The sequence below is a fragment of the Amblyraja radiata genome, chromosome 9, assembly GCF_010909765.2.
Source record: "Amblyraja radiata isolate CabotCenter1 chromosome 9, sAmbRad1.1.pri, whole genome shotgun sequence".
NCBI classification, from domain to species: domain Eukaryota; kingdom Metazoa; phylum Chordata; class Chondrichthyes; order Rajiformes; family Rajidae; genus Amblyraja; species Amblyraja radiata.
The window spans coordinates 62,421,675-62,446,691 of record NC_045964.1 but is presented as its reverse complement, the minus strand read 5'-3'; the positions used below and the strand labels follow the sequence as shown (position 1 = coordinate 62,446,691).

The 25,017-nt window shown below is 45.2% G+C and overlaps 1 protein-coding gene across 3 annotated transcripts in view; it reads left to right on the top strand.

Moving 5' to 3' along the window:
- Positions 1 to 25,017, top strand: part of LOC116977208 (exportin-1-like) — a 102,044-nt gene that overhangs the window by 16,211 nt on the left and 60,816 nt on the right. The window contains exon 1 of one of the 3 annotated variants that reach the window (XM_033027616.1): positions 7,982 to 8,039. The exons of the other annotated variants lie outside the window; for them this stretch is intronic. The gene's annotated coding sequence lies outside the window, so the exon portion shown is untranslated. Of the gene's footprint in view, positions 1 to 7,981; positions 8,040 to 25,017 lie in introns of those variants that run through there. 3 annotated transcript variants of the gene reach the window in all.

The following is a 25,017-nucleotide window of genomic DNA, read 5'->3' as shown; positions in this document are numbered from 1 at the left end:
TTTAGAGATACAGCGCGGAAGCAGGTCCTTCGGCCCACCTAGTCCGCGCCGACCAGCGCTCCCCGCACATTAACACTATCCTACTCACACGGACAATTTATATTTATACCAAGTGAATTAACCTACACACAGTGCCCTCCATAATGTTTGGGAGAAAGACCCATCATTTATTTATTTGCCCCTGTACTCCACAATTTGAGTTTTATAATAGAAAAAAAATCACAAAGTGCGCATTGTCAGATTTTGGTAAAGGCCATTTTTATACATTTTGGTTTCACCATGTAGAAATTACAGCTGTGTTTATACATAGTCCCCCCATTTCAGGGCACCATAATGTTTGGGACACATGGCTTCACAGGCGTATGTAATTGCTCAGGTGTGTTTAATTGCCTCCTTCATGCAGATATAAGAGAGCTCTCAGCACCTGGTCTTTCTTCCAGTCTTTCCATCACCCTTGGAAACTTTTATTGCTGTTTATCAACATGAGGACCAAAGTTGTGCCAATGAAAGTCAAAGAAGCCATTATGAGACCGAGAAACAAAGAATAAAACTGTTAGAGACATCATCCAAACCTTAGGCTTACCAAAATCAACTGTTTGAAACATCATTAAGAAGAAAGAGAGCACTGGTGAGCTTACTAATCACAAAGGGACTGGCAGGTCAAGGAAGACCTCCATAGCTGATGACAGAAGAATTGTCTCTATAATAAAGAAAAATCCCCAAACACCTGTCCAACAGATCAGAAACGCTCTTCAGGAGTCAGGTGTGGATTTGTCAATGACCACTGTTCGCTGAAGACTTCATGAACAGAAATACAGAGGCTACACTGCAAGATACAAACCACTAGTTAGCTGCTAAAATAGGATGGCCAGGTTACAGTTTACCAGGAAGTACTTAAAAGGGCAACCAGTTCTGGAAAAAGGTCTTGTGGACAGATGAGACGAAGACTAACTTACATCAGAGTGATGAGAGAATGGAGCAGCTGGGCTTGTACACTCTGGAGTTTAGAAGGATGAGAGGGTATCTCATTGAAACATATAAGATTGTTAAGGGTTTGGACATGCTAGAGGCAGGAAACATGTTCCCGATGTTGGGGGAGTCCAGAACCAGGGGCCACAGTTTAAGAATAAGGGGTAAGCCATTTAGAACGGAGAAGAGGAAACACTTTTTCTCACAGAGAGTGGTGAGTCTGTGGAATTCTCTGCCTCAGAGGATGGTGGAGGCAGGTTCTCTGGATGCTTTCAAGAGAGAGCTAGATAGGGCTCTTAAAAATAGCGGAGTCAGGGGTATGGGGATATGGGGAGAAGGCAGGAATGGGGTACTGATTGGGGATGATCAGCCATGATCACATTGAATGGCAGTGCTGGCTCGAAGGGCCGAATGGCCAACTCCTGCACCTATTGTCTATTGAGACTTTATGCCCCTTTTACTACTTGTAGGTTTAGGTTTATTACTGTCACATGTACTGAGGTGCAGTGAAAAGGTTTGTTTTTGCATGCTGTCCAAAGAGATGAGATATATACCATACACAGATGCATTGAGTTCAATGTCCTCAATGGGGTGAAGATGAATCGGGCTGTACCAATTGATTATGGAAGGAACATTCAGAAGCCTGTGAGAGGGGAAGAAGTTTTTCCTTAGTCTGGTGTGCTATCAAGCTTCTGTACCTTCTGCTGGATGGGAGCGGGGAGAAGGAATGACCAGGATGGGTCGTGTCTTTGATTATGTGAACTGCTTTTGTGACGTGTAGATTGAGTCGATGGCGGGAAGTCTGATCTGCGTGGGACTGGGCTACGTCCATAACACTGTAATTTTTGCAGTCTTGTCCCCAAACTAAGCAGTGATGAGACCTGACTGTATGCCCTTTATGGTGCATCTGTAGAAGTTTGTTAAATGAATTGACATTCAAATGAAATGAATTTGTTAATACGCCTGATGTTCCAACATGGACTGTACCTGTGAATATTAAAGTAACAGGCAGAATTCTTTTTTTTCTGTTGCCCAAAAAGCACATGTTGAAATAATAAATTTAATTCCACCAAGCGTGTTGGAAGGAACTGCAGATGCTGTTTAGATCGAAGATAGACACAAAATGCTGGAGTAACTCAGCGGGACAGGCAGCATCTCTGGAGCGAAGGAATGGGTGACGTTTCGGGTCAAGACCCTTCTTTAGACTTCAGTTACGCCAGCATTTTGTGTCTATCTTTAATTCTACCAAGAGTCTAGACAAAGATTTTAGACTTTAGAGATACAGTCTGGAAACAAGGCCCTTCAGCCCACCGAGTCAGCGTTGACCAGCGATCACCCCATATATGAGCACTATCCTACACACTCTGGACAATTTACAATTTTACCAAAGCCAATTAACCTACAAACCTGTACATCTTTGGAGTTTGGGTGGAAGCCGGAGCACCTGGGGAAAATGCACGTGGTCGCTCGCTGGGAGAACGTACAAATTCCGTACAGACAGCACCCGTGGTCAGGATCGAACCCTGGTCTCTGGCGCTGTAAGGCAGCAACTCTACCGCTGCGCCACCGTGATGCCCTGTGTTCTCTGGTCTGCATTAATAATTAACCAAAATGAATGATACAGTGGAACCAGCAAACAACACAATCTTTTTAAAGATAAGGGGGCGTTATGAGTGAACAGCTGTGATTAAATTAAAACTTATCATCCAGTTGTGCTTTTTTTTATGACATGGGGCCCAGATTATTATAGATGCATTAGTTAAATGCATCATCAACTCACAATATTCCATGGCTTAACCATTGCCACCAAGGCAATCATTTATAAGCAGGAACTAAACTGAACAAGGTAGACAAAAGTAATGGAGAAACTCAGCGGGTGCAGCAGCATCTATGGAGCGAAGGAAATAGGCAACGTTTCGGGCCGAAACGTTGCCTCTTTCCTTCGCTCCATAGATGCTGCTGCACCCGCTGAGTTTCTCCAGCACTTTTGTCTACCTTCGATTTTCCAGCATCTGCAGTTCCTTCTTAAACACTAAACTGAACAAGCCTCTTACTGTAGCTTTAAGAGAGTGTGTAAGTACAGAAAGTTGCTTGCTTCCTGATACCACATCTTTCTCCCCGACTCTGTCGGAAGCAGCGTCTTGTCCCGAATCGTCACCTATTCCTTTTCTCCATGAGAGGAATAGATTGGGTAGATGCACAGTCTTTTGCCCAGAGCAGGTGAATCGAGGATCAGAGGACATAGGTTTAAGGTGAATAGATTTAATAGGAAACTGAGGGGTACGTTTTTCACGGTAAGTGGGTGTATGGAACGAGCTGCCAGAAGAGATAGTTTCCCAACATTTAAGTAAAAGTTAGACAAATACATGCTTAGGACATGAGTCTGAAGAAGGGTTTCGGCCCGAAACGTCGCCTATTTCCTTCGCTCCATAGATGCTGCAGCACCCGCTGAGTTCCTCCAGCAATTTTGTGTGCTTAGGACAGGTTTGGAGGGATATGGACCAAAGGTGGGCAGGTGGGACGAGTGCAGATTGGGACATGTTGGGCGGTGTGGGCCTGTTTCCACACTGTATCACTCTATGATTCTGAGATGCTGCCTGTCCCGCTGAGTTACTCCAGCATTTTGTGTCTGTCTTTGGTGTAAACCAACACCTGCGGTTCTTTTCTACACATCTGCAAGGCAACTCCAGTAACTCTTAAGCAGCTTAACGGAACCCATTTGATCAGCTCTTCATCTCCACTAGATTTCATTACCTTAACCACCAGTACACGTTCTCTCTTCTGTAACTGGATGGTACGCAAACAAATACTGATTATGATACTTTATTTTTGCATGCACTCCAGTAAAATAAGCACCATCAAAAGTGCAAAAGTGCAACGATTGTAGTGTTATAGTTGACTTCACCGAGAGAGTGCATAAAGATTTGCCACATTTCTTGCGCCCACAAAGTTTCCAACTTCTAAAGAGCACATTCGTATCTTGGCCTTGAAGGCCTGTTGTCATGGCAACATCGATCCTCCCCTCCATCCGCCGCCATCTTGGAATCGGCCCCTTGTCCAGTGTCTGCGGCCATCGCCGACACCCTCCTCCCCCGTTCCCCGTCTTTGGGGTCGGGCAGGAGACGAGCCTGGGGCGACTCCTCGTTGGTTCGTGGTTCCACGGTGGGAGAGCCAGGCCGGCTGTCCGGGTGTGGCCACGGCTTGTTGGCAGATTCTGCCGCCTCGAGTGGCTTGGTAGGAGCATCCCCGAGCGGTGCGGCCTCTGTATCTCGCTGCATGTGACAATAAACTAAGCGTTCATGCAGTACGTCATCTACAAATATACCCATCCAGACTGATCCAAACCCTCAGCTACCATCACCATAAAAAAAACAAGGGCAGCAAGTTTTGTTTTTCTTTTAGTTTAGAGAACAGGCCCTTTGGCCCACCGAGTTAGCACCGACCAGCGATTCCTGCACATTGACACTTTCCTACACCCACACACTCGAAGGAACATTTTACATTTTACACCAAGCCAATTAACCTACAAACCTGTATGACTTTGGAGTGTGGGAGGAAATCGAAGATCTCGGAGAAAACCCACGCGGTAATGGGGAGAACGTACAAACTCCGTACAGACAGCACCCGTGATCGGGATTGAACCCAGGTCTCCGGCGCTGTAAGGCAACAACTCTACCGATGTGCCACCGTGCTGCCCCGTGTACGGCCTCACCACCCTTTCATGCTGCCCTCAAAGTCTCCCACCGTCCTGACTTGGAAATGTTTCGCCGCTGCTCCACTCGCTGCTGTGTCTAAGTCTTGGAGCTCGGCCATTGAATGTGTAAGTGTTATCTCCATATTGAAACTCTGGCTGAAGATGAGGGTGACCTTGGCTCTTAAGTGGAAACAATGTAGGTTGAACAGCTTCCTGTTTGTCCCGTATATTGCCTCCACTTCAGCGGGAGGTTTGTTCGGAGATGAGCTTCCAATATTTGCAGGGAGAAGGATTAAGAAAAGTGGGGTTAAGGTGCAAGGTATTTCTCATCATTCTGCAGCGAGATTACATAAGAACAGGACCAGAATGAAAGGACTTACCTTTAGGAAGGAGATGAGGAGGGATTTCTTTAGTCAGACAATCTTTACTTAGGGAATCTGTGAAATTCATTGCCACAGAAGGCTGCGGAGGCCAAGTTGATGGATATTTTTAAGGCAGAGATTGATAGATTCTTGATTATTACGAGTGTCAGGAGTTATGGGGAGAAGGCAGGAGAATGGGGTTGAGAGGGAAAGGTAGATCAGCTATGATTGAATGACAGAGTAGACTTGATGGGCTGACTTGCCTAATTCTGCTCCTATCACCTATGAAGACCACAGTCTGCACATGGTTGTGCCCTGGCTGAGGGCTGCAGAATTTGGGTCAAATGTTATGCAAGTCCACTGTCATTCTCTCAAAACAGGCCTTCTGCTGGTTCTCGCATGTCAAGACATCAGGTTGGAGGGAAGGATTCTTGGATGTTGAGTTTAGTTATAATATACTCTGCGGAAAGAGGCCCTTCGGCCCACCGAGTCTGCGCCGACCAGCGATCTCCGAACACCAGCACTATCCTACACACACAGACACTAGGGACAATTCACAATTTTACCAAGCCAATTAACCTGTAAACCTGTACGTCTTTGGAGTGCGCGAGGAAACCAGAGATCCTGGAGAAAACCCGCGAGGAGAACGTACAAACTCCGCCCAAGCAAGCACCCGTAGTCTGTATGGAACCTGGGAGAGAAGGAATGGGTGACGTTTCGGGTCGAGACCATTTTTCAAAATTGACCATGATGGTGCCAAAACCAAATTTAGAGCAACTATAGGCTTAGAATTCCGGATTCTGGAGAAAACCCACACACGTCACGGGGAGAACATACTAACTTCGTACAAACACAGGCAAGCGCCCGTAGTGAGGATCGAACCTGAGACCCTGGCGCTGTAAGGCAGTAACTCTACCGCTGCGCCACCGTCCCACTTTTGTTTTGCTTTCAGAAGACACTTTTATCCACTGATTGGAATTCTCTTGTTGTGGAGGGAAGTTTGTGCACATTTGCTGGTACAGAGCCCTCTGTACAATGTTTTTATGTTGTCATAAATCGGGTACAGATTGACTTGGGATCCTCAAAGAAGGGCAACTTGATACCAATTGTGAATGTATTCTGCACCGCCTCCTCTAAGCTGGGACTCAACATCCTGGGACTTGCTTGGAACGGGCATCGCTCAAAAGAGCTAGAGTGCGGACTTTGAAAATGACGCCAAAACATGGTGCCTCAGTAGACTATTTCTTATCGAGGATTGGGGCTATGGCAATACTCTACTGGACTAGTTTGCAAGAAAAACATTAGATGCACTGAATCTCTGCCCTAGAGTGGAGGAATCGAGGACCAGTGCATCTTGGTTCAAGGTGAAGGGGAAAGATTTAATAAGAATCTGAGGAGTAACTTTTTCAACAAAGGGTGGTGGGTGTAAGAGGAGGTAGTTGTGTCTGGGACTATCCCAACGTTTAAGAAACAGTTAGACAGGTACATGGATAGGACAGGTTTGGAGTGATATGGACCAAATGCAGGCAGGTGGGAATAGTGTAGCTGGGACATGTTGGGCATGTTGGGCCGAAGACTCTAAAAGAATTTCACTGTGTTTGCACCTTGCACGTGTGAGAATAAAAACACCATGGTTTGATTTTTGAGGATTCCAACTCCAATTTGTTCACAGCTCATCGTTGCCAGATTAAGTCCAGGCTCAACCTGATGATACAACTGTGTTGTATTATTGAAACAATGACATGGAGACAGCTCTAAATCCCACCACGATAGAAAGGCAACTCATATTCAGAAATCCCCTCAAGGTATGCCAACTTTGAACAAGTTCACCTCCTCTCTCCGAAGACATCCTCTCACACTGCCCACCCCCCTCTGTGATTCCCCCTTCTCTCCAACTACGACCACATCTTAACTTCCTTTCTGTCCTGGGCCTCCTCCATGGCCAGAGTGAGTCCCACCGCAAATTGGAGGAGCAGCATCTCATATTTTGCTTGGGTAGTTTACACCCCAGCGTCATGAGCATTGACTTCTCCAATTTCAGGTAGTCCCTGCTTTCTCCCTCCCCCTCCCCTTCCATGCTCTCCCACAGCCCACTGTCTCCGCCACTTCCTTTCTTCTTCCCCCCCCCACCTCCACATCAGTCTGAAGAAGGGTCTCGACCCGAATCGTCGCCTATTCCTTCGCTCCATTGATGATGCCTCACCCGTTGAGTTTCTCCATCATTTTTGTCTACCTTCCATATTCAGATAAAGTATCTGAATAGTGTAGACGTGGGCAAACATAATGAAAACTCATTACCAGTAATGCCCACTATGAATGAAATTAGCTGTCCTTGCTCAGACTGGACCAAATGTATTCAAGACAGAGTTAGATTTAGCTCTTAGGGCTAACGGAATCAAGGGATATGGGGAGAAAGCAGGAACGGGGTACTGTTTTGGATGATCAGCCATGATCATATTGAATGGCAGTGCTGGCTCGAAAGGCTGAATGGCCAACTCCTGCACCTATTTTTTTTTAAATGATTCTAAACATTATATTACCATGAACGTGGTTCTTTTTCTTGTGTGTATGACTGTAGAAACAACATTTCGTTTGAACCTCAATGAGGTTCAAATGACAAATAAATTGTATTGTATTGTATTGTAACTGCACATTGGAATTGCTTAACAAGTAAAGCCCCTGTCCCACTTTCCCGAGTTACTCACGAATTCTCCCGAGTTTTCCCCTTGATTCAAACTCGGAGAATGTCCGTAGCAAGGCCGTAGGAGTCCGTAGATATATCGTAGTGGCTCGTTATGCTAGCCGTAGGTACTCGGGGCATCAGGTAAGTCAGGACGTTTTTTTCCAGCATGACAAAAAAAGTCCACGAGTGAAAAGATAGTCGGGAGGAGGATTCGTAGATCACAAAAATCTTGATTTTGTTTTTTAAGGTCCTTTCAACTCGGCAGAGGACTCAGGAAGGTGGGACAGGCCCTTAACTTTACTTAAAGGACACTAGTGCACTGAGCTATAAGGTGAGAGGGGGAAAGTTTAGTGGAGATGTGCCGAGCAAGTTATTTTTAACACAAGAGTCTGGTGAGTGACTGGAATGCATTGCCAGAGGTGGTGGGGAGACAGATATTGAATTGAATATATTTTATTAGCCAAGTATGTACACATATAAGGAATTTGCCTTGGTGCTTTGCTCGCAAGTAACAACATGATATACAGTAGACAATTAAAAATAAAACATTATAATTGAAACATGTGAAGAATGAAATAAAATACCAGAGCACAAGGAGGCTACAGACTGTTGGTTCTTGAGTAGAGCAACTGCTTGTGGGGAAAAAACAGTTTTTATGTCTGGCTGTGGCGGCTTTGACAGTCCGGAGTCGCCTTCCAGAGGGTAGTGCTTCAAAGAGTTTGTGGCCAGGGTCAGAGATGATCTTACCCACCCGCTTCCTGGCCCTTGCAGTGTACAGTTCGTCAATGGAGGACAGGTTGCGGTCAACAACATTCTCGGCTGATCGAACGATGCGCTGCAGCCTCTGGATGTCATGCTTGGTGGCTGAGCCAAACCAGACCATGATGGAGAAGGTGAGGACAGGCTCTATGATGGCAGTATAAAACTGGACCATCATTGCCTGTGGCAGATTGTGTTTCCTCAGCTGCCGCAGTAAGTACAACCTCTGTTAGGCCTTTTTTGACTGTGGAGTCGATGGTGGCCCCCCATTTATGGTCCTTGGAGATGATGGTTCCAAGGAACTTAAATGACTCCACAGATGTGACTGTGGTGTTGTTGATGGTGAGTGGGGGGAGTGGAGAGGGAGCTCTCCAGTACGATAGTGGCGTTTAAGATGCTTTTAGATAGGCACGTGTAGCGCAGGGAGTAGAGGGATATAGATCATTACAGGCAGATGAGATGAGTTTAACCTGGCATCATGATCAGCACAGACATTATGGGCCGACGGGCCCGTTCCTATACTGTCCTGCTCTATATTCTATGACAATTGCAGAGAGGTAATAGAACAGCAGATGTTGGAATCTTGAGCAAAACACAATGTGCCGAGGAACTCCGAACAAGGGTCCCGACCCAAAACATTGTCTGTCTATTCCATCCACCGATGTTGCCTGACCCCCTGAATTCCTCCAGCACTTCTCGTTTTGCTAAAGCCCCTGTCCCACTTGGCTGACCTTTTTTTACTCGTGGACATTTTTGAGCAGGTTGAAAAATGACCTACTTGAGGCCACGAGTACGCGCAGACCACTCACGAGCATGAGGAAGAGTTAACGAAGACCTCCCACAACCTATGACCTCGTGGCGACCATGCTGCGAGTATGAGTCAGGGGCAAACTCGGCAGAGGTCGGCAATTAGTTTGTACAAGTGGGACAGGCCCTTCAAGCTCGGCTGTGATTGCCGATCTTGCCCATGGTGTCCACTTTCCATTGACGGGTATGAAAAATATGGATTCTATTATCCCATGCTAACGGACACCTCCATTGGTCTCCCTACTTGAATAAAGCCCACTGTTAGATTTTTTTTCTATTAAAGCTTACTTTAACAATCTTTGCCCAGAGGATTACAGTCCCTCCTTTGCCAATACCTTTGCGTAACACAAGCACGGTGGCTCAATGGTAGAGTTGCTGCTTCGCAGCGCCAAAGACCCGGTTCGATTCTGACAACGGGTGCTGTCTATACGGAGTGTGTACGTTCTCCCCGTGACCGCGTGGTTTTTCCCCGGGTGCTCTGGTTCCCTGCCACACTCCAAAGACGTACAGGTTTGTAGGTTAATTGGCTTTGGTAAAAGTTATAAATTGTCCTTGGTGTGTAGGATAGTGTTAGTGAACGAGGATCAATAGTCGGCATGGACTCAGTGGGCCGAAGGGCCTGTTTCCGCCCTGTGTCTAAACTAAACCAAAAGTCCTTGGTACCATCCTGGTAGATTCCCTTTGCATCTCCTCGAAGGGAACTCTAAATTAGAATCCCTAAAACTAGAGGAATAACTTCAGACGAGCTCTAGCTCTTCTCCCTGTTTATGACATGAGTTTTGTATTATCCCTGCCTTAATTGGGCTTCATATGTTTTTTGTTTTCATCCAAGTGTTATGGGGAGTGATGAAACGCAGGTCTGTACCTGTAAATCTCAACCATTGTGCATAAAGTCATTACCTATCCCAGGGAGTGGCTGATGCTCAATGTCTCCAAGTCGAGAGATTTGGGTTTTGGCGAGAGAGATATCTAGATTTCCCCTAAGGTGGCACAGCGGTAGAGTTGCTGCCTTATAGCGCTTGCAGCACCGGAAACTTGTGTTCGATCCCGACTACGGGTGCTGTCTGTACGGAGTTTGTACGTTCTCCCCGTGACCTGCTTGGGTTTTCTCCAAGATCTTTGGTTTCCTCCCACACTCCAAAGACGCACAGGTTTGTAGGTTAATTGGCTTGGTGTATGTGTAAAGTGGTCCCTAGTGGGTGTAGGATAGTGTTGGTGTACAGGGATTGCTGGTCGGTGCGGACTCGGTGGGCCGAAGGGCCTGTTTGCGCGCTGTATCTCTAAACTAAACTAAACTAATAATTCAGTGTTCCACTGCAGGGGTGTGTTCTGTCATGTAGATGAGACAAACTGCCTGCTCTCTAGAAGTGGCTGTGTGTATTCATAGAAAAAGTTCATTTGCACTATTTCAAAGAAAAATTGGTGGTAACTTACCGTTAGTGCCCTGGGCAATATTTATTTATTAAGCACTGCATAGAATACATCCTCTCATTGCTGCATAGAGTCATAGAGTAATACAGTGTGAAAACAGGCCCTTTGGCCCAACTCGCCCACACCGGCCAACAATGTCCCAACTACACTAGTCCCACTTGCCTGCACTTGGTCCATTACCCTCCAAACCCGTCCTATCCATGTACCTGTCCAACTGTTTCTTAGACGATGGGATAGTCCCAGCCTCAACCACCTCCTCTGTCAGCTCGTTCCATACACCCACCATCCTCTGTGTGAAAAAGTCTGGCTGAGTGGAAATTGGCTGTAGTGTTTCCTTTGTGTTACAGTGTGAGTAACATTTAATTTAAGTGAGTCTCTGCCTGGAATACTGATGCAAACAAGATTTTTCATTGTTTCAGTCTGAAGAAAGGTTTCGGCCCAAAACGTTGCCTATTTCCTTCGCTCCATAGATGCTGCAGCACCCGCTGAGTTTCTCCAGCACTTTTGTGTACCTAAGATTTTTCATTGTACCTGTCCCTCACCGCTCTTGCACATATGATGATAAAATTGTCTCAACTCTTGTGCTAGATTCAAAAATTCTGGAGTAACTCAGCGGGACAGGCAGCATCTCTGGAGAAAACGAATAGGTGACGCTTCAGGTCGAGACCCTTCTTAAGACTGAGAGTCCACATTGACTCTGGTGCTTTGGGTTCATCTTTGGAGTAATGAAAGTTACTTTTAATGTGCCTTTAGTCAAGAATGGCTGCAAAACAAAAACCCATGGGAACTATAGATCAGTGAGCCTAACATCTGTGTTAGGTGGGTTATTGGGGGGGATTCTGAAGTATAAGATAGATATATATATGTATTTGGAAAGAAAGGGATTGATTCGTGTATTCCAGCATGGCTTTGTGTGTGAGAGGTTATGTCTCATGAATTTGATTGCTTTTTTTTTAAGTAGACATAGTCCATGTGGAGTTCACTGTTGATAAGGTTCTGCATGGTTGCCTGCTTTAAAGGTTAGATCGCATGTTTAGCCAGAGGGTGGTGAATCTGTGGAATTCTTTGTTCCAGAAGGTAACAATGTTACAAAATTTTGAGATTTAAAAAATCAAATCTGCGATTTATCCCATCAGATAAAGTATAAAAATAAGTTTAATTTGACACCTAATTAGACAATACACAATAGATAATAGACAATACAGGTATGTGCAGGAGTAGGCCATTTGGCCCTTCGAGCCAGCACCGCCATTCAATGTGATCATGGCTGATCATCCCCAATCAGTACCCCGTTCCTGCCTTCTCCCCATATCCCCTGATTCTGCTATTTTTAAGCCCTATCTAGCTCTCTCTTTAAAGGATCCAGAGAACCGGCCTCCACTGCCCTCTGAGGCAGAGAATTCCACAGACTCATCACTCTCTGTGAGATATGTCACTTTTATATCTTCAGTATTAAAAAGGTTATGGCCATTTTCATACTCAGAAATTAGCATCTTGTTCCCTATTGTTTTTTCATTGACTTAACACAAAAGCTGTGATCGAGGACAGCCCATAACTTTCTTAAAAATTAAGAGAACTGAATGAAAATTTCAGTTATTACAGTTTGAAGCATTCTGAAACAAATATAAAACATCTTACTTGGATGACCTGAAATTAAAGCATATAATTAGTTAATTACCTAATTGTAGCAAATTACAAAATTGACCGTTGTGACGGAAATAGTAATAAACACCCTGACTGCCTTGAAAATTCAAAAATGTGATATTTTCTCAAGATCAGAACTTAAATATTATTGTATTATATGCTGTAAGTCCATAACAGATAGGTAAATAACTTACAATTTCTAGCAATAGACCAAGTCTTTATGAAGAAGATCAGTTGCTAGGTGGTACATTGGCATATCATAATCAGTAGCATCATCATACTCCTCAGATTGTAACCAATAAGCAACTCTGTACACCTTGTTTTTCCTCAACTTTTCAATTTTGGCATTGTAAACTACAAGTTTTTGCTCTTCAAACTACGCATGACATGCCTTTCTGCCCACTACTTTCCCATTAACAATGTCCTGTAGATTGCATTTCTTAAGAAAAGGATATTTTTTTTAAATAGCCTAAGTATCCAAATAACAAACTAATCTCATTCACACAAGAATTCACAATATAACATTATTTTTAAATCTCACTGTCATGAATTTATATGCAGGTGGAAGGAATGTTCAGTTCCCATAAATTAATCCAGAAACATCCACTCAAAATATAATCAACATGATTGTTTTTTGCACAATACATATTTTGCTCAAACTGTTGTGAATATTTAGTTTAAAAATAATGATCATGAAGAGAGAATAACACAAAATATAGACTAGACGGCTTATGACATGATTGTCCAAAAAAAAAAGAGCATTTAAATCATCTTGCGAGTGGGTGTTTCTGTAACGCGATCGATTGGAACGTTGCATTTGCAGTGAATTTGAACTCCATATCGGCAGGAAAAACACTGCCGGTTCGTATACAATACAATACAATACAATACAATACAATTCAATTTATTGTCATTTGGACCCCTTGAGGTCCAAACGAAATGTCGTTTCTGCAGCCATACATTACAAACAAATAGACCCAAGACACAACATAATTTACATAAACATCCATCACATTGCTGTGACGGAAGGCCAAAAAAACTTATCTCTCCACTGCACTCCCCCCCCGATGTCAGAGTCAAAGTCAAAGCCCCCGGCGGGCGATGGCGAATTGTCCCGTGGCCATTAAAGCCACGCCGGGTGATGCAAGGCCGCACACCGGGTTCTAGGTGTTAGAGTCCCCGGCGTGCGCTCGCAGCCCCGCGGCCATTCCAAGCCGCGCGGGGCGGTGCTGTAAGGCCCCGCTCCAGGAGCTCTTCAACCCCGCAACTCGGGCAGGAGAAGTCGCCGCTGCGGAAGCCCCGAAAAGCGGTCTCCCTCCAGGGACCCGCGGGCTCCCAGTGCCACCATCAGCCAGACCCGCAGTTGCAGCCACCGAATCTCCGGGGGTCGGGTCGCAGCAGCGTCCACCACAGCTCCACCCGCTCCGGACTCGGCCAGCTCCGCGACGGTGAGGTGAGTAGTCGGCACCACAGCCCCCGGTCTTCCTGTTGGAGGCCGCTCCTCGTTGCAGCCCCAACGACAACGGAGACCCGACAAAGAAAAGGTGGGGTCTCCCGTGCAGGGAGAGATTTAAAAGTTACCCCCCCCCCCCCCCACACCACCCCCACCCCCCCCACACACATACCCCAACAAAAATAACAAAAACTACATAAAAACATAGACATAAAATAATAAAAACGCAGACGGACTGCAGAGGCCGCTGCTGACGAAAGTCGCGCCGCCCACCGAATGGGGCCCAAATAACATTTTCGCAACGTAAAATTAGATTAAAGCCATCCCAAGAAGCAAGTTTATATGTAAAATAAACGACTTACCCTTTGTTTTGTCCCGTTCTTGCGATCCGTCACATTGTAGGCGTTGAAGGAGTTAGAAGTCACTTTTTATTTTAATCCAATTAGTGAATTGTCCAGCGATTTATAAAAATTAAAAACCGGGAACGGAAGTCCGATCGATTTTTCTTCATCAGCTTGCAGCCCGAGGAAATCCGCCTCCGACAAGCTGGATTTTAATCCCACCCCCCCTCAAAGGTGCCATTTGGATGTGTGGTACAAGGCAAGATTAGTAAGTTTGCAGGTGACACTAAATATAGTCTCATAGACAGTGAAAATGGTTATCAAGACTTACAGCGGGATCTTGATTATCTGATGAGTGGGTCGAGGAATGACATATGGAGTTTAATTCAGTTCAGATATTGTATATTGAGAATTCAAACCAGAGTAGGGCTTTCATATTGAGCGGTAGTGTCCAGGGTGGACAAAAATGCTGGAGAAACTCAGCGGGTGAGGCAGCATCTATGGAGAGAAGGAATGGGCGATGTTTCGGGTCGAGACCCTTCTTCAGTGCCCTGGGGATTGCTCTAGAGCAAAGGTACCTAGGATTACAAGTAGATAGTTCCCTGAATGCAGCAAAACATTCCATGAATTGGAATGACTCAATTTACACTTCACGCTGCCTCGGCAAGGCCACCAGCATAATCAAGAATGAGTCTCACCCTGGTCACTCCCTCTTCTCCCCTCTCCCAGCAGGCAAGGGGCACAGAAATGTGAAAACGCACACCTCCAGATTCAGGGACAGTTTATTTCCAGTTATTCTCAGGCAACTGAACCATTCTATCAACAACTAGAGAGCGATCCTGAGCTACTGTGTACCTTGTGTTCAAAAGGGAACTGCAGATGCTGGAATATCGAAGGTACACAAAATTGCTGGAGAAACTCAGCGGGTGCAGCAGCATCTATGGAGCGAAGGAAATAGGCGACGTTTCGGCCCGAAACGTCGCCTATTTCCTTCGCTCCATAGATGCTGCTGCACCCGCTGAGTTTCTCCAGCAATTTTGTGTACCTACTGTGTACCTTATTGGAGACCCTCAGACTATCTCTAATTAAACATTACTGGACTTTCTCTGACACTAAACGTTATTCCCTTTGTCGTGTAGCTGTACACTGTGGTTGGCATGATTATAATCATGTATTGTATTTCTGCTGACTGGATAGCACAAATAAACGAAACTAAGGCTAAACTAATCACAGGTAGGCAAGGTGGTGAAGAAGGCATTTGGCACACTGACCTTAACTCAGTGCTTTCCTTCGGCGACTGCCAGGCAGAAGCCACAAGTCCAACACCTCCAGATTCAGGAATAGGTATTTTCATACAACCATCAGGTTCTTGAACTGAGCCGCACAACCCTAATCCTACCTTGGCAACAGAACATTGGGAACCGCCTTTTGCACTATCTTACTCGTTTTTCTAATTGTGCATTTTTGCACGAATCACTCACAATTATTATGCAAAGCCTTCTTTATTTTAACCGTGTTTTGTGTATTTTATGTATTTGTACACTTTCTACGTCTGTGCTTCTGATGCTGTGGCAAGCAAGATTTTCAGAGTACCTGTACCATGCTGTACTTGTGCAACTGACAATAATCTCGAATTATCTTTTAAGACTGAGATGAGGAAAAACCTTTTCACCCAGAGAGTTGTGAATCTGTGGAATTCTCTGCCACAGAAGGCAGGGGAGGCCAATTCACTGGATGTTTTCAAGAGAGAGTTAGATTTAGCTCTTCGGGTTAAGGGAATCAAGGGATATGGGGGGACAAAGCAGGAACGGGGTACTGATTCCGGATGATCAGCCAAGATCATATTGAATGGCGGTGCTGCCTCGAAGGGCCGAATGGCCTATTCCTGCACCTATTTTCTATGTTTCTATGTCTTGTGTTGCAGTTGTATGAGACATTGGTGAGGCAGCACTGGGAGTAGAAATGAGTGCAATTTTGGCCGCCCTGCTGGGGGAAAGATGTCCTTAAGCGGGAATGAGTGCAGAGAAATGTTACACTAATGTTGCCAGAACTCAAGGGCTTGAGCTACAGGGAGTGGCCAGGCAGGCTGAGACTTTATTCCTTGCAGCATAGAAGACCTTAAAGAGGTGTATAAAATCACGAGGAGCATGCAGTTTTTATCCCAGATTAGGGATAACAAAAACTAGAGGGAATAGGTTTAAGGCAAAGATTCCCAACCTGGGGTAAATTTAAAATAATAATGTTAAAAACAGTATTTTAAAATTTCCCCCTTTGTTGGTTACTTTATTATGGTAGAAGTGTAAACTCAAATTGCTGAACAAAACGGGGTGGGGGTAAATCTACATTCGTAAAGTTGCCAGGGGGTAAACGGGACGAAAAATGTTGGGAACCCTTGGTTTAAGGTGAGGTGGGGGGGGAGATTTAATAGGAACCTAAAAGGCAACTGTATTTTGCAGAAGGTGGTTTATAAAACAAACTGCCAGTAGCAGATAAAATGACAATATTTAAAAGATATTTGGGTAGGTACCTGTATAGGAAAGGTTCAGAGGGATTTTGGTCAAACGTGGACAAGTGGCACTATCTTAAATGGGCATCTTGGTTTGCATGGACAAGTTGGGCCGAAGAGCCTGTTTCTGTGCCGTCTGCCTCTACTCAGCAAGTACATAGATGTGGGGAGGGAGGAAAATTACAAAGCCTGAGAAATTAATGTAATTTCTGAATTATATTAAACAGCCCTTTTGATTTTGATTTTTGGCAATATTGAATATGATGCACATGATATCGTTAGGGAGAAAATTTTGATTCATCTTGACTTGAGTTGGGGTCTTGATCGCATTTTCAACGGTTCAAAAGTACTTTATTGTTACATGTACCGAGGTACAGTGAAATTATTTTTTGCATACTGTTCAGTACAAGTATTAGTATACTATGCTTTTGGCACTTTGACCTTCATCAATCAGAGTATTGAGTATAGACATAGGGAGGTCCTGTTGCAGTTGTATAAGACGTTGGTGAGACCGTATTTAGAATATATTCAGTTTTGGGCACCATGTAATAGGAAAGATATTGTTAAGCTTGAAAGGGTTCAGAAAAGATTTACGAGGATGTTGCTAGGACTAGAGGGTGTGAGCTATAGAGAGAGGTTGAGTGGGCTGGGTCTCTATTCCATGGAGCCCAGGAGAATGAGGGGGGATCTTATAGAGGTGTACAAAATCATGAGGGGAATAGATTGGGTAGATGCACAGAGTCTCTTGCCCAGAGTAGGGGAATTGAGGACCAGAGGACATAGATTCAAGGTGAAGGGGAAAAGATTTAATAGGAATCCGAGGGATAACTTTTTCGCACAGGGTGATGGGTGTATGGAACAAGCTGCCAGAGGAGGTAGTTGAGGCTGGGACTATCCCATTGTTTAAGAAACAGTTAGACAGATACATGGATAGGACAGGTTTGGAGGGTTATGGACAAGTGCAGGCAAGTGGGACTAGGATAGCTGGGACATTGTTGGTCGGTGTGGGCGAGATGGGCCGAAGGGCCTGTTTCCACACTGTGTCACTCTATGACTATACTCAGATACAGTACAGATTCATAGGAATAATACAGTTAGACAGTATACAAGTGTCAGTTTTGATGCCATTTTGAAGTACCAGTTGTTGTAAGTGCAGAGTTTCGTAACCAGGGGAAGGCCTGTTGACCTAGCGGCGTACATAAGTGATAGGAGCAAAATTAAACCATTCTCCCATCAAGTCTACTCAGCCATTCAATCCTGGCTGATCTATCTCTCCCTCCTGTACCAAGTGTCAGAAATTATGGGGAGAAGGCAGGAGAATGGGGCTGGGAGAGATCAGATCAGCCATGATCGAATGGCGGAGTAGACTTGATGGGCCGAATAGTCTAAATCTACTCCCATTCCTTGTGACCTTACCCCATGCCATCTTCCCATAACCCCTGACACCCGTACTAATCAAGAATCTATCTGCCACTGCCTTAAAAATATCCGTCTGTGGCAAAGAATTTCACAGATTCACCACTGCAGGGTCGGCCTGGACAAGAGTAGCCACTAGAGACCTCCATCGTTGCTCCACCGCTCCGTCCCACTGCGGGTTGGTTCCGGTCTGCGCGCTTGGCCTCTTGGAGCGGCGCCCGGTCCAGCCGACCGCCAGCCTCTGGTTCAATAGTAACTTTGAAAGGGGGCTTTGGAGAAAGAATTCAGACATATAAAAGGACAGAGAGGTGGTACTAAATTAGATATTGGTTCTAAAAAGCTATTTTAGCATTTTGGGCCAAAATGCAGCCGATGCTTAAATCATTCCAACTGCTAATTATGAACAAGTGCAATTAAGATTTTCAGAACGTCTGTTTTATGTAGTTTGTGTAGTTGGTTTGTGAACTTTTATCAGAGTTAGATTACTTTTAAAGACTGTTTTGATTACACGTTGACAGAGATTTTATTTTCCAAAAGAAAGATTTATGAAAAACAATTTTTATAAAACCGGTTTGTCTGTATTAGGTGTTACATTTGACTAGCCAAATATTGTTGTATTGCTCTGGGATGGGATCACTCCCAGTTGCACCCAATTACTTTGTCTCGGTTTAAATAAGTTGAGTGAAGAATTAAAAATACAGAAAATTATTTAGTTGTTTTTAGTTTGTGAGATACAATGCGAAACGTGCCTTTTGACCACCGAGTCCACGCCGACCAGCGATCCCCGCACGCTAACACTATCCACTAGGAACAATTCGCAATTTTTACCAAAGCCAATTAACCTACAAGCCCATACATCTTCGGAGTGTGGGAGGAAACCGGAGCACCTGAAAAAAAACCCACATGGTCACAGGGAAAACGTACAAACTCCGTATAGACAGCACCCATTGTCAGAATCGAACCGGGTCTTTGGCGCTGCAAAGCAGCAACCATTGAACCCGGTCTCTAGTGCTGAAAGGCGGCAACTCAACTAGTGTAAAGAGTTAAGTATTTGTGTATTTGCCCGCAGAGGTTGCCTGACTTGCTGAAAATTTCCTACGTTTTAAATTTTAAAATAAATTCTCAGTATCTGTTGTAATGCCTGTCATTTTCAAATAGCCTCTCAATTTGTAGGGGGTTTGTTGGATGAAACAAAATGGAATAAATGAGTATAAACAAAACCGCAGATGCTGGAAATCTGAAATGTTCTGATCGCGCGCGGTCTTTCACCTAAAACACACGCACTTTTCTTTCCACAGATGCAGCCTGACCTGCAGAGTGCTTTTCACGTTTTCTATTTTTTATCTCAGTGGCTGAAATAGTTGTTTATAGTCTTTAGGCTTTAGTGGTACAGTGCGGAAACGGTTCCTTCTGCCCACCGAGTCTACATCGACCAGCTATCACCCCGTACGCTAACATTATTCTACTCACTAGGGACAATTTTACGGAAGCCGATTATCCTACAAACCTGTATGTCTTTGGAGTATGTGTGGAAACTGGAGAAAACCCAAGCAGCCACAGGGAGAACACACAAACTCCGTAGATAGAAACAAAGAAAATAGGTGCAGGAGGAGGCCATTCGGCCCTTCGAGCCAGCACCGCCATTCATTGTGATCATGGTTGATCGTCCCAAATCAATAACCCGTGCCTGCCTTCTCCCCATATCCCTTGATTCCACTAGCCCCTAGAGCTCGATCGAACTCTCTCTTAAATCCATCCAGTGATTTGGCCTCCACTGCCCTCTGTGGCAGGGAATTCCACAAATTCACAACTCTCTGGGTGAAAAAGTTTGTTCTCACCTCAGTCTTAAATGGGCAAGAGAAACAGACTCTTAGAGACAGACAAGTACAGACAGCACCCGTAGTCGGAATCGGACCGGGCTTCTGGTGCTATAAGGCAGCAATTCTACCGCTGTGTCACTGTGCTGCCTACAGCTGGGTTAGTTGGTGACCTGGAAGAATCTTGAACGTTTGATAAATATTTGATTTGAATTTAATTAATCTGAGGTACAACGTAGCATTTTCTGATTTAAAAAAAAAATACTTCCCTTGAAAAGTCTTGAATGCCGAGGAAGTGCAAAGCTGGGGAATATTTTATCTTGTAGGCGTGCCTGTGAAATGGTGGTGTCTCCAGCTGCAATGTGTTGCTGTTGGCCAATCTACACCAGTGCTACTGGTTTGAAATTGCAATTGTTCCCAGAGACATTGAGCAAACCCGATATTATCCTGAGCCAGCAAGGATGGTGATGCATTTCAGGACAATTCTTGTTCAAGACATGAGGAAGGAAGGAGCAGAAGGACACTTCATCTAATCCAGCCAGCTACATGGGAGCAGAAGTCTGCAGAAGGGTCTGGACACGAAACGTCACCCAAAAATATTAGCATCTGTGAAGGGAGATTTAATATTTCAAGTTAATACTCTTTCATCAGAAACGTGAAGAGTTAGAAAACGGGTATGCTTCAGCGTTGCAGAGAAGTGCAGACAACAGAATTTCTGTGTCAAGGTGGAGGCTGAGAGACTGCACAGCACGTGGTAGCAGTGCAGGTTGAGAGGGGGAGGTGAAGGCCTGTTAATCACAGCTGCTCTGTACAGCAGAGATAAAAATAGATGTGGATGTCAGAGAGTGGGAGGTGGTGGAACTGGGAGACATAGAACTTGCAGTCACTGAAGATCTGAAGTAAAAGTCGCTGCTGGAAATACCGAGCAGGTCAGGCAGCATCTGTGGAAAGAGAAAATTGTAGTCCCAATACCTCCCATCAGAACCAGTCCATCATGTTGGCGACTCGAAAGGCTGGTCATATGAAATTTGTGTATTTCCATTTCCATCAGAACTGCCTGATATTGATGAAAGATTTTATTTAAGCATTTTTCTTTTTTTTTAATATATTATATTTTATTTAAACATTTTTGCCCATCGGGCAAAAGATCATAGGGGTGTGAAAAGGCACGCCTCCAGATTGAGCGACGGTTTCTTCCCAGCTGTTATCAGGCAACTGAACCATCCTACCACTAGCTAGAGAGCAGCGCTGAACTGCTAACTTCCTCATTGGAGACCCGTGGACTATCTGTGATCGGACTTGATAGGCTTTGTTATGCTCAATTGTAATCATGTATGTGCCTTTCTGCTGACTGGTTAGCACGCAACTGGTACACGTGATGATAAACTAAACTCAAACTCGGATGCTGCCAGATTTGCTGAATATTTCACCCAATTTTGTTTTTCGTTTCATCAGTTGCAGTGCTTTGTGTCTCATTTGCAGCATGTTCACCTCTCTCTGTTACCATTCATCCCCTTCTATTTACATACGCTCCACACAGTCGCTCATATATTTTTGTGTCGGAGGCAGCGCCTTTCATAAGTCGTAGGAGCAGAATTAGGCCATTCGGCCCATCAAGTCTACTACACCATTCAATCATGGCTGATCTATCTTTCCCTCTCAACCCCATTCTCCTGCTTTCTCCCCGTAACCTTTGACACCCTTACTAATCAAACACATGACGATGTCTGCTTTAAAAATATCCAAAGACTTGACCTCCACCGCTATCCGTGACAATGAATTCCACAGGTTCACCACCCACTGACTAAAAAAAATTCTCCTCATCTCCTTTCTAAAGGTAAATCCTTTATTTTGAGCTTCTTTATCTCTACCAACTTCATGTGCAGGGCATTCCGAACTCCAATATGTTCTTCCTCAAAATGTTGTACTCTCCCACTAGGGACCCTTCAGCTTTTTCTGTCCCAAGGCAAACAAAAGGTAGACACAAAAAGCAGGAGTAACTCAGCAGGACAGGCAACATCTCTGGAGAAAAGGAATGGGTGACGTTTCGGGTCGAGATCCTTCGTCAGACTGGTTAGGGATAAGAGAAACGAGAGATATAGGCGATGATGTAGAGAGATAAAGAACAACGAATGAAAGGTATGCAAAAAAGTACTGATGATAATGGAAACAGGACATTGTGAGCTGTTTGTTAGGTGAAAACGAGAAGCTTGTGCGACTTGGGTGGGGGAGGGATAGAGAGAGAGAGGGAATGTCGGGGCTACCTGAAGTTCGAGAAATCAATATTCAAGGAAAAGAAACCTAGACTCTCCCAGTTATCCCATCACAACAGCGACACTCCATCCCAGGACACATTCTGGAAAATCCCCACTGCGTCCTCTCCAGTTTCTCGAATGTAGCGTCTTACATTTGGCATTGTAATATGTATCAAAGATCAGCTAGGAGGGAACTTTGAAAGGAAACTACCCGACATAAAGGCAAGAGGCTTAATGGGCTGTCAAATCTGTCGGGAGGGAGTGGAATAATTTTCTGATGTAGAATGGACATCAACAGTGACACGTGTAGGAAGGAACTGCAGATGCTGGTTTACACTGAAGATGGACACAAAATGCTGGTCACTCAGCAGGACAGGCAGCATCTCTGGAGAGAAGTAATGGGTGATGTTTCGGGTCGAGACCCTTCTTCAGGCTGGAGGAATCACCGAGGGTGAGCAGAAGAGCGGGTGTTGCCCTGATGGGAGGGTGTCAGTCTGATGAAGGGTTTCGACCCGGAACGTCACCCATTCCTTCTCTCCAGCAATAGCGAAGTGCTCTCTGCAACTTTAAAATCAGCTTGTTTTCCAACTCCCTCCAGTTCTGATGAGGGATCCTTGACCTGCGACAATGACTTCGCTCGTCTCCCCATGGATGCTGCTGACTGCTTCCAATGTTGTGTTTTAATATTTGTGTTGGATTAGGGAATGTGAGTGGGCACACACTGGGACAATAGAAGCTTGTAAAGGGCAGAAAGGTATAGGATCCTGTGATTTGAAAACTACGATGACACTCCAAAGTTGAGGGGTTATTTGGACATGGGTGGTGTTGTGAGATGGGGCATGGGCAGCAGAGGAACAGTAATGGACAGCAAGGAGCAGCAGAGTGAGAACTTGGTCAAAATCATTTCGTAGTTTACAGTGAGATAAAGGCATCTGATTCTGACCATTTAAAACGTGGAGAATGAATATCAAAACTATGGTGAGGGTGTGATGAGTTTATAAATAAGGCCTTAAGATATAGGAGCAGAATTAGGCCATGTGGCCCATCGAGTGCCATTCTATCCATTGATCTGCCATTCAGGCAGAGATAGATTCTTGATTAGTACGGGTGTCAGGGGTTATGGGGAGAAGGCAGGAGAATGGGGTTAGGAGGGAGAGATAGATCAGCCACGATTGAATGGTGGAGTAGACTTGTTCGGCCGAATGGCCAAATTCTGCTCCTAGAACTTGTTGTCACTTCAGATTTGCAGCCTACAACTTATGAACGTATGTTACGGTCCATTAATCAATCATGCCTAATCAAATGGCTCTCAAGGCTAATGTGATCCACAGGTGACAAGAAATGAAAGCCATTGGAATAGAGATCTTTAAAAAAAAAAAAATGATAATATGGTTTGGAGCTTTGATTTGCATTGATTGGGGTGATAGTGGGGAGATGAACTAATGGACAATAAAGGATACTTTGACTTTGGGTAATTGAGTGTACATTTAGATAATTCAGTGAATAGAATGGTTGGGCTTGTGGGGTTGTCAAGACATGGAAGTAACTTCTTTCGAGAACTCTGGAGCAACAGTGGAGTTGCTGTCTTACAGCGCCAGAGACCCGGGTTCGATCCTGACTACGGGTGTCGTCTGTACGGAGTTCTCCCCGTGACTGCATGGGTTTTGTTCGTGTGCTCTGGTTTCCTCCCACACTCTAAAGATATGCAGGTTTGCAGATTAATTGGCTTTGGGAACATTTTTTAATCGTCCCTAATGTGTCGGATTGTACAAGTGGACTGGGCGATCGCTGGTCGGTGCGGAATCGTTGGGTTATAGGACCTGTTTCTGTACTGTGTGGTTCTGACCCTTCAATGGATGCTTTCTGACCTGCTGAGTGTTTACAACATTTTTCTGTTCTTACTTCTTGAAGGGTTTGTGCCCTTGTTATCCTGTAAGCTCCGTACCAGCTTGCGACATATGGTGTGCCAACAAAACAGAATTCTTCTTGCACAGTATAAATCAGGGCTGTGGAGTCGATACCCAAAACACCTGACTTCTTGATTTCTTGTGACTCCGACCCCGACCCCTAGGTATAATAATTCTATATCTGCTTTGATGCCATTACACAAGTTGGCATTTCATAAGAACTACATGAATCATCGGACTACCTTTTAAATCCATGTCCTTAAAGTTTTGAGTCTAATGGTTGCATGGGCGGAAATCCCGGGGGTGGGGGGGGGGGGGGAGTGACACACACGTCCTCCCCATGTTTTGAGAGGTGGGGGACAATCCCCCCCCCCCCCCCCCCCCCCCCCCCCACCCCCATGTTTTGTAATCCGGATTTTAAAACTTGGTGAAAAAAAATCTATGAAAAAATCTCCGCTTTCCGCAAGAGTGGGGGTGAGACCGATGATCGAGGGCACCGATTGGACGAGAGAGACGTTGGTCAGCAGGCAGTGGGGGGGGCGGGACATGATGATTCAGCGCGATGATTGGAGGAGGGAGGTGTCGGTCAGAGGCGGAAGTAGTGGGGTGGGACTGAGGATACAGTGCGGTGATTGGAGGAGGGAGACATCCTGGTGTAGCAAAGAGCGGAGCTTGAATCGGCCCGTTCGCGGGGCTTTTCATCGCCCGGTGCGGCACGGCTTAAAATCGACCTAGGGATCTTCCACCGCCCCGCGGTCAAATCGCTGCGTCAAAGCGATTGAAGTTCCTGATGTCAAAGCCACCGCCGGGCGATGAAAGTCCCCGCGAACGGGCCGATTGAAGCCCCACGATTTGGGCCGGACGAAGCTGCTGTTGCTGGAGTTTGGAGTCGGTCACCAACCAGGTCAGCTCCCGATGATACCGTCCACAGGGCCCACGGCTGAATCCTTCAAAGCCTCGCGCGCTGCGCTAA